General features: G+C 38.7%; 1 long non-coding RNA gene across 1 annotated transcript; it reads left to right on the top strand.

The window, feature by feature from the left end:
- The first annotated feature begins 1,025 nt into the window (after positions 1-1,025).
- Positions 1,026-4,437, top strand: LOC310950918. The gene is made up of 3 exons (XR_014593310.1): positions 1,026-1,157; positions 1,428-1,577; positions 4,276-4,437. It is a non-coding gene; the product is annotated as an uncharacterized lncRNA (long non-coding RNA).
- Positions 4,438-11,191: the final 6,754 nt, after the last annotated feature.

The raw sequence follows: 11,191 nt of genomic DNA on the forward strand, positions 1-11,191 counted from the left end.
AAACTAGAGCAGTGTGAGAAAAACGATGTCATGTGGGCGCAGATGTGCTGAAGTCATTCAAAGCAACGTCCTCTACACTTCTTATTCATTTTTTAATCCTATAGCCCTAAGAAAACATTGTTTACATCTTCTTTTCTGACACAACGGTTACTGTTCTCTAGTTTTGCTCACTGTGTTTTTCACAAAATAAAGGTTTTTGTTGAAGTGCCAAAAAACATGCTAGTACAGAAGTGTTATAGCCACAGCGGATATTCTATCAAATTATGAGCGATACAAAATAACAGTATTTGAGAATAAGCACTGTAAATGCAAACAATGTCCTGACTTAAGAATAAATAGTGCATTTAACTTAATACATGCTAGTTTTTAAAGTTTACTTTCTTACACCGAGTTTTCTGCACTTTTTAACTGCATACTTGTTTCATTAAGTAATATGAACTGGATTTTTCTGAGTGAGTAGCATGGTTTGTGGTATGAGACGTCAGTTACACCCAGTGCGCATGTCCATTTCCGGTTAGCGCGCATCTAAACTCAAGCAAGCGGTCAAAGCCAGCCATGCACACGGCCCCGGTGCTCTCACGGAACGTTGGCTCTTACGGTGGTTTCGGTAAGTGTAAAGCTTTTGTTCGTAATCTTGTCAATATGATTTAATGTTTGGAATGAGAGTTGTTGGACTAAAGCCCATTCTTCGACTTCTTGTTGGCATGTTAGCCTATGTGTGTGTCTGCCCGGGCGTTCACAGAGCAGACGTTAGTAGCAGCTCAACATGAGCGAATCTGAATAAAAGTACTTTGACTCGGCCTTGAGCCCCAGTGTAGTGCTAATATGTAACATGTCTCCGCCGAGTCCTGTCTGTTAGCTGCTGTTGTTTGTGAGTTAGCTAATTAGCTTAGCTTAACGGGCTGTGGTGGGAGAGAAGCGTTATGTGGGTGGGTGCGGGGGGGGCACATTCAAATGAAATTATGGACACGGATATGTTGAATACACCTAGATAAAACATAGTTTGACTCTCTTTGAATAACTACATTGTTTTTGATTAATGGTGTCACTTGGCACTGACTAGTGATTTTACCCAGTTTTGTTTATTTCATGCAGGTGGTATGAGACCCTGATACATACTAAAACCAACAAACCAACACAGAAGAAAAGGAGACAAGGTGGGCACCGCTTTCATAAAGAAATTCAAAATGCAGGTCAGATTAATAATGCTTAAGTAATACATTTTGTTGGAAGGAGTTTTTCATAGTACCTGTCATCTGTTTTAATACACAACATTGTAAACATTATTGAAATAATATTAATCTGTTCATCATTTAATCTTGCTTAGATATGAAGGATATGTGAATACACATGGCTGTTAAAAATGACTTTTTAAAATTGTACTATTTAATACATTTTTTTACATTTATTTTTTTCTCTCCATATAGTGTACCTTAGGTGGTGTCTCTGGCAGTGAAGTTGTTGGCAGTTAGAAAAAAGGTTCCCTCAGTCACCAAGACTGTGTTGGCCACCAGGGTACCAGATAACCATCTTACCCATCTTTCAAGTGTCTACTGGAAGAGGGATGCAGTGGACGTGTAAGTTCTGCACTTTTGTCACTCCAAAAAGAGGCCAGCTATTAAAGCATTATAGATTAAAGCATGGTGGCTTCACAAGAACCTCCCCAATACCATGTCTTTATCAGCAGTGTATTTGCACTTTCAAATAATTTAATGCCCTGAAGGTTCATGTATCCAGATTTCACTCACAGGTGGTCAGTGAAAAAGATTATGTGCAAACATTTAATTGTCAAGTGTGTGAGTTTAACGAACCTTGCAGTGAAAATGAATTTTTTACTCATTTACGCAAGCATCTGAAGTTGATGCAGAAAGTGCAGTGCCCCTATCTGGACTGTGACTTTGAGACAAATGTCTACTCTACTTTTAATACACACAAAAATAGGAATCATGACCCGAAGTATTCTGCATCTAGTCTTCAGTTCAAACCAGGAATAGCTGTGCAGCTCTGTGACACTGAGGAGAGCACCTCTGTCCCAGCTGAACCAGTCCCAGCTGAAGATGTCACTAGTTTAGAAGAAGAGGATCTGACAGATGTTGGTGTTGATGTCAATGACCTCAACTCTCAACTTGAGCATAATTTAGCCTCACTTTTCCTGAAAATGCAGACAATACTGAACATATCTGAAAGTGCTCTCCAAGAAATCATCCAGCAAATACGACAGGTATTTCAACTTTCAGAACCCCTGATGTTTTCTGTGGTTGAGGAGATACTCAGACGCCATTATCCTGATATTGATAATGCTGTTGTTAAGGAGGTAGTCTGTGCATTGACTGACACAAATGTATTTTTGAAACACACATCAGCTGGAGGCTCACTTTCAACTTCCAATAGGAGAGCAACTTACATAGCGAAAGAATTTCTTGTCGTGGAACCTGTGGAGTTTGTCACTGACAAGCAGGGTCAAAATATAGTTTACATTCCATTGATTAAAATGCTTCAGGCACTGTTGAGCAAAGACGATGTTTTAGACAAGGTTCTCACCACCAGCAGCTCTAAAGGAAGTGGATATAGTAACTATAGGGATGGTTCTCACTTTAGTGAAAATGCCATTTTATCAGAAGACGAATTCAGAATCACCCTGGGGTTGTATATTGATGACTTTGAGGTTGCAAACCCACTCGGAACATCTAAGAAGAAGCATAAATTGTGTGCAGTATATTGGGTTCTTGCCAATCTACACCCAAAGTACCGATCATCCCTTCATGCCATACAGTTGGCTGTTTTATGCAAGGTAAACACCGTTAAGGAGAAGGGGTATTATGAAGTCCTACGTCCACTTATTGAAGACCTAGCATCACTTGAGGAGAATGGAGTTTATGTTGAAAAGTTGGGAGCAAGCATTAAGGGGACTGTGCTGTATGTTGCAGCAGATAACTTGGCTGCCCATGCATTGGCGGGATTTCAAGAGAGCTTTGTTGTGCAGCGAATGTGCAGGTTTTGTATGGCCACACGAGAAGAAATCCAAACAAAAAATGTCAACTCAGGTTATTACATGCTGAGAACCAAAGATGCCCATGACAGACAGGTTCAGGAAGTCAAGCAGGACCCATCTAAAGTAGCACATTATGGAGTCAAAGGTGGATGTGTGCTTGGTGAAAACTTGAAATATTTTCATGCTGTAGATGGATTTCCTCCAGATATTCTTCATGATTTTTTGGAGGGAGTGGTCCCATTTGAATTGCACCTGTGCATTCAAGATCTGATAAAAAAAGAAATACATCTCTCTTGAGACACTAAATCAGGCCATCAAAGAATTCCCATATTTCTTTTCTGACAAAACTGACAAACCTCAACCAGTTCCAAAGACATTTGCCTCAAGGAAGACAATAGGAGGGAATGGCCATGAAAACTGGTGTCTAATCAGACTGCTTCCCTTAATGATTGGGCATCTTGTTCCTGAGGGAGATGAGACATGGGAGGTGCTCATGGTCTTAAAAGATGTGCTTGAATTGGTTGTGTCTCCAAGATTCACAGATGAGTCTTTGTTCTATTTAGAGTCTAAATTGTCAGAGCACAGAGAGTTACTACTGAATGCTTTTCCAGCTTGCAGACTCCGTCCAAAGCATCACTATATCGAGCATTATCCCCACTTGACAAAAGTCTTTGGCCCTCTCATAGACATGTGGACAATGAGATTCGAAAGGGAAGCACAAGTTCTTCAAAAAAGTCATCCATGAAACTCAGAACTTCAAAAATGTTCCCCTAACTTTGGCAAGGCAACATCAAAAGATGATGGCGTACCATTTGGATTGTGCTTCATTTTTTAAACCAGCACTCCAAGCAAACAAAGTCAAGAGCATAATGATTTCTTCCCTCCCAGGGAACATTCAAGACATTTTGCACCAAAGATGTGGTCTCCAAAACACAGTCCTGTCAGCTGTGTCTGTCAATATTGATGGAATGAACTATGCTGCAGATATGGTGGTTTCTGTAGGTTCATGTGGAGGGCTTCCAGGATTCAGACAGATTAAGCAAGTGCTAGTGATTAATACAGACATTGTTTTCTTGTGCAAACCAATGATTGCATGGTATCATGAGCATCTTCGTGCCTATGAATTGACACAAAGCAGCGCAGGCTTGGTTGCCTCTCAGTTGACTGAGTTCAATGATGTTTTTCCTTTGTCGGCATACCGAGTCAGAGGCACGTTGTTTGTTTCTTTGAAACATTACATATTATGCTAGCCGCACTAACTTTTATGGCTCTCTTCTTTGTAGGACTATGGAACAGAAGTGGCCAATCAGAGTCATCGTCACTGATTGTGACATTAGAAGAATCAGTCTTGATCAGAAACCAGACAACCTTGAGTCTCTTTTGGAACACTTGAAAGTTAAACTGGCACTACCATATGATTTCAAACTACAGTTTGAAGACCCACTGTTTAACAACGCCCTCTGCAATCTGACAGATGTGTCAGAACTGCCAGATCGAGCCACGCTGAAAATTATAAGTCTTGAGTCCCTCTCCTTAGTCTCTAGCATACTGTCTTCACCGAGCACATCTGATACAGAGATACTGTATACAAGTGAAGAAAAATCTCAGTTGATGAGGCCGGATCCTTGGCCGTCTGCATTTGATATTCCAGAATTCTCTGTGGATGTAAATTTCCGACTGAGACAGGGAGACCTTGCCTACATGAAGGATGGAACTCGGATGGATGTTTCTCGGGACATGAAACATGTGATCTTAGAAAGACTTGCAGAGACAATGTACAAATACACAGCATACCCCACAGAGGAAAACTGTCAAGAAGTGGCCTCTGCACTGATTGCAAAACATCCCTGTCTGAAAGAAGCTGGATCACCCACTGGATACTGTGGATGGAAAAATAGCATTAGGTTTAAGATGGGGAATTTCCGTACAAAAATGAGGAGATCTGGAATGGCCGATGTCACGGTGAATGGCAACAAGAGGAATAGGGATTTCCCTGAAGGAGCGCCATCATGTAGTAACATAAAAAGAGCAAAAAGAAGTGAGACAAATTTCTTGCCAAATTTTCCTGATGGTGAAAATGCAGATACTCTTGAGTCTGTTAGAAGACAGCCTGAAAGTGAAGCAATCAAAAGGCTTCCGGACTCAGCTGATGTGAAGAAAATGATGAACCAGACATTTTCTTTGCGACGTAAAGAAATCGTGGAAGAACAGCCTCCAGTTAAAAGGATGATGGAACGCTGGCCTGCGCTGTTCACAGAAAGTCAGGTATGTCCCACTGACACTGCACTACACTGAACCACACCACAAGTAATAATTATTTTCATTATAGATTACTCTGTTTCATTATTTGAATGATTAATTGATTTATCATTGAGTAAATCTGGTCATTACTTTTTGAGAAATGTATTGTATATGACATCCAAAGGACCTTATTTAGCTACCTAACCCTATTTGACTGTGTTTTATTGTTTCTTAAGGTGTTTGCCGAGTTCTACAGAGTCGCTAGTAAGAACCTCAAGAAAGACTTCTACGAAGCTCTAGACCACCATACCACTCGTCTCATTGACCTCTTCAAATCCAAAAAAGGAGTTGTCGGTCAATCACTTGATCGCCTCCTCCAGCCAATCAATACACAAGTAAGTGTTGTTTCAGTTTCTTAATCATTACCACCTTATGGTAGAGTGCTTGCAAGCTTCAACTAGGCCTACAGCTGCTACTACAGTACAAGTAATTCTTTAAAATTTAACATTGTAACTTGAGCACATATTCATCCACAGACATTTTTTCCCAAATAAGTTTGCTTTCATATAGTCTTCTGCTTATTGTTTTTTGTCATTTTTTCCATGAGACGAGTGACATCACCACAACACGCACTGCTGTCCTGCAATGTCTGCCCCTGTTTCTTGGTGATAAGTCAGGCGAATTCTTCCTCAGTTGCCGAGTAAGTACATTTATGATGGTAATGATATGATCATCGTACAGTGCACATTTTAGGACGTCATCAGACCTCAGGTTCGGTTCATTTCAGAAAAAACAGCATTCTATATAGCAATATCCCCCAAACTGAGATCAAGTTAGGTATTATAGCCTGTACTCACACTTTGCAAACAAAACATATTTAAATGGGGATGTCACAACATTTAACAAGTGACATATTTTTAATCAGTTGGGAGTTACAAACAAATTTGATGTCTCACATGTGATGCTCAAGGAAAGCAATTTTCCATCTTAGTCTATGGTGAAAATGTTTTATTTCCATTTCTCCTGATATAAAATTTGGTTTAGAGGGTTATATCACTAAATTGCAACTACACATTTATGTTTAAAATGATTTTCAATGCATGCAAAGTTTGAGCCAAATCTGTTTTTTTAATGCTTTTTGTGCAGGTTTAGTACTGAAATGCAGCCATTTCTACCTGCTTATAATCTAAAGAGCTCTCTAAGACAGTATTCCAGAGTTGTGGTTTGTTCTATGTGATTTTGTGCAGACACTTTAATCATCAAAGTGAACACACTATAACTGTGAGTCTTAGCATCCTACCTGAATTTATTTGTGTTCTTTTATTTTTAATGAAGGATTCGAACACTACAGATGACTTCACCCAGGTGCCTGTTGGGGTTCTCAGAGTCATGACTGAGGACACGCCACCAGTGATTAACAGCATTGCAATCATCCTTGAAGGAAACATCATCATGGATGAGATTCCCACAACCTCTCAAGCACTTTGTCTTCTGTTCGGCTTAATATATGCACTCCATCTGGATTACCCCAAAGGTATGAAGAACACATTTGAGTTCATCCAGAAGATATTGTTGAACCTCGGACCTCAAAAGCTCAGCCCAAGACTGCAAACATTAAAAAATGCTCTTTCGGGCTAGATGTTGTGGCTAGGGATAGCTATACTAGTTGTCTACATAAGTGTGGTGTGTGAATGAGTGTTGGTTTGATGGGGCTGAAACAAAACATTATTGAATACTTCGTACTTTTATTTTTATTGTACTGAATATTATGTTTCACTTGCATTTTTTTTAATGTTTTGATAATGAAACCGTGAAAGCCTCTTTTTGTGGAGCTGCAGAGGTATCAATGTTGTTTTTTTAAAGAAATAACAAAAGATGTTTAATACACAACACAGTGTTCCCTCTAACAAAAATGTATAATCGTCACAGTAACTGTCAAAAGAATGGCAGTGTTTTGATTTTGTTTGTTTTTTTGGTTCAGCCTCATTTCATTCCGTACTGATCTGGTTCAGTATTACGTTATGGGTGTTAAGTTACTGCTACCTCATAATTTCAGAAAGGGAGCAGGTACTTGGGGAGCCCACAGTATAAAAAAAAGGTTAATAGAGACCAAAAGTAAACCTGTAAGTATCTGTTGAGATACCTGCTTGTTGTATTTGTTTGCTGTTTTGTTTAAAGGCAGCAGAAGACATCCTTATGCAGGTCACATGACCCTGCCATCAGTGCAGGTGTTATGTAATTTCCAGTGAGTTAAAACTGTTATATAGGGCGTACATTTTGTGATGTTTAGTATTAAAATGTAGTGTGCCTCTGTAACACAGGTTGAATATATCAAAGTTGTTAAAGAGCTGACTTAATTAAGCTGCTTTGAAGATGTGTGTATAAGTGCAGTTCTATGTAATACAGTTTTAATTATCGGGTTTTACTCAGGTTTTAAACTTTTACAGACTAAATGTTGCAAAGTCTGTTTGTTGTTGTGAGACATTCAGGAAAGTGTCCATTGTGAATCAAGAGCCTTCTGTTAGCTTACATCCAGACCAATCATTACACCTCACTCACACTCATTCTCACTCTTAAGTCTCACTCATTCTGTCATACATCACATACTGATTTTCACTCATACTGACATACGCTTTCTGTCTCACTCACACACACACACACTCACTCGCACACATGCATGCTCTTATACTCAGTCTCTCTCACAAACACATAATATTGAAGAAATAATTTAGAGAAAGACATAATTTAGCAGGAATTATTCAGCAAACGGCAAAGAAGGATTAGCCTCTAACTGGTTAGCATCATTTATTCTCCGTTTTCTCTCCCCTGCATTGACTGGCCTGGTTTTCTGCTAACAGAAGGGTTTGGAGTAAGGCTCAACAATTAATCGCAGTATTAGCAAAAATCGCCATATGTAATTACAGTACAGTATATGTAATGTTTTGATAAAGGTCAAATTAGGTAAACCCCATTTAAAAAGTTTAAAGTGTATGTGGTGCTAAAGCGATGGTCTGACTTTCCATCTATCACCTGTAAATTGTTCAGCCAAACTTGACGTTTGAATGGTCTCTGTCTAGAGAAGTTTCAGAATGAACAGCATGTTGATTGTTCTTATTGTTGTTTACAAATACTGAAATAAAAAAAAAAACATTTTCATAATGCCATTTTGTGAATCCTTATTTTAAAGTTAGCTTAACTAAGGTATGTTAAGTGCATTTATTTAAATTTAAGTACTGTCCACTTAATATGGCACAGTAATATTAACTTAATGTGACTCATCTTTATTGAGTTCCTGTCAACTTTATTGAAGTGGATTACACTAAGATACCTCAAGTAAAGTGTAGTACAAATTTCAAGTGATGCCCACTTGTTTTGGCAGAATATACTAAGTTAATATGACTCAAAGTATTTGAGTTGTAACAGCTTGATTTGAATTTAACTATAGTAAGATACATTAAGTTCTCACAACTTCAAAACAACGTAAAGCTCACTTAAATATAATAATTTTACAGTACTTCACACAATTAAGTTTGTTTACTTACTTTTCCCAAGGTAATCGGTTTCCTAAATTTCTTTAAGTAAACTCAACTTGTTAAAATTTACAGTGAGTCAAGTATTAATACTTTGTTCTCTAATTTTGATCTCCAGTGTATGTCCTTCATTCAAAAATACTAACTGTGCAGAACAACAACTGATTATTATTGTTGATACTGGATCCACGCATGTTTCTGTTGTAATCCTTTAAAGTGGAGCCGGTTTTATTTACTTTATATCAGGTATTCTAGTCCAGTGGTTTCCAACATGGAAACCACTGGACAAGATATTTATCTTGGACCCTCTAGAGGGTCAAAATATAAATATGAGGGGGTGTAAGATGATTAACGGGAGAGGATTCTTCACAAAACTGTATCACCTGCTTTGAACGTTATCAACCCATTGGATGGGCGTCATCAGCTGTTATCATCACTCCCACTGATATCAGCCATATACTCTACCTCTTAGTCGGCTCAGCACTGAAGAAGAAGAAGAAGAAGAAGAAGAATTCCTTTATTAGTCCCGCAAGGGGAAATTCGATTTTTCCCCTTTAATATTATTATTCATGTTACACACACAGGCCCGAAATACACACACATGCACAGACAGGACCTATTTACATGCAATTAATGGAAAGATGTTAGAGCGTGGGGGCTGCCAGTGACCAGCGCCCCTAGCAGTTGGGGGTTCAGTGCCTTGCTCAACAGCACCAGAAGATAAACTGGCACCTCTCCAGCCACCACTCCATGCTCCATTCATGGTCCAGACAGGGACTTGAACCGGCGACCCTCCGGTTCCCAGCCAGTCATATGTGACTTGTCACATGTTAAATGTGAAAAATAAATTACACTTAAAGCATTTGTCGTTAAAACCCTTTGTATGTTTTAAAGGAGTGGGAAGAAGCATTTGCTTATTAAAACCTACCTAGCTACCGACCTAATAATACTTACACTTAGTACCTAGTACTATAGGTTTTCTTACTTCCTGTGTATCCTGTTTTTTTTTTTTTTTTTTAATACGCTCAACAAAACAAACACTAACCAACAAACAACACAATAACCGCTTATTTAAAAATAAATAAATGACAAGTACGGCTAAATGTGAGAACCCTGGGGTTTGTCATACCCCTCTTCTTCCCTGTACCTTGTAAACCTTGTTATCTTTCATTGGTAAGCTGGATCGTCACATGGAGTCTCAAAAGTGTGAAGCCCCAGTGTCAGACATGAGCTTACGTGAACTTGTGGCGAGGAAACATCTGAATCTTTTACACTTTGTGCGGATTTTTATGAAGCAAACCAATATTCTCCCAAACCGTAAGGGGCAGTGAAACGAGGACTCACGTCTCCAGTTTGGTTTCTCCTTTTTCTTTGCCCATCCGTGTTCATAGTTATGACATGCTCTTTTTTACTAAAACATACATTAAAGCATTGAAATAGTATACCACAATGTTTACATATTCAGTCAGCAAACATTTTCTATAATAAAAGATAACGACTAATATAAGAATAAGTAAGAATGCAGACAACTTAAAGACGCTAGCATATCTCCAGTGATCTTAAATTAGATCACAGACTGCGTACTTCCTGATATTAAGGCGAGCATTTCACTTTTCTGTGTGCTCACGTCAAGCATAAGCTTTAAGCTCTTTTGTCTCCACAGTCTAATATTGACATAGGCCCCACGGTCATCCATATACACTTGGATTATAACATCTCAGGTTTCATTTAATCATTGTTTTTTATCGATTTCATTTCATATTATTTGAAATAATGATCTGACACTACCTTTAAAAAAATCATACCTTTCAAAAACCTTACAAAATTCGGGAATAGTTGGATACATTAAGCCCACAGACAATTCCTATTTGTTGATGAGTGTAAATATTTTTTCAACAACAGGTTTGGCTGGTTTTCTCTACATGCACAGTACTACATTGCCTCAGGAAAATTACAATGACAACCCAAAATACTAGCTGCACAGTTGACCAGTTGCCTGCTTCTTTGAAGGTATAGCACTGGTAATACTTCCTCCTGTATACTTTTGTATCCATATATTGTCACAAATGGGTTCAGGGAACCAAGAGCCAGACAAGAGATGATGTAACAAACATAATTACCTCAAACTTCAAAGAAAAGTGGGTCTGTGTTGGGGTGTTGAATGGTGTAAAATGTGAGGAACTGATGGAGGGTGTGTCTGCTGCAGAAGGAGACAGTCTAAACTGATGGTCTATCTGTTAGAAATGTAAAGCCTGAGGGCCGAGGGGGAGCTCAACTGACAATCCGCTATTGTCATCCTATTGTCTTTACGCTAGAGCAAAAACAGTAACTCTGTTAATGAGTCAGCTACAGTTTTAATGTGTTCAGTATTTCCTTTTCATGCTACTTTATACTTCTACTCTGCTACATTTTAGGGGGAAATTTTCCC

This window comes from Echiichthys vipera (genome assembly GCF_963691815.1).
Source record: "Echiichthys vipera genome assembly, chromosome: 8".
In the NCBI taxonomy this organism is placed as follows: domain Eukaryota; kingdom Metazoa; phylum Chordata; class Actinopteri; order Perciformes; family Trachinidae; genus Echiichthys; species Echiichthys vipera.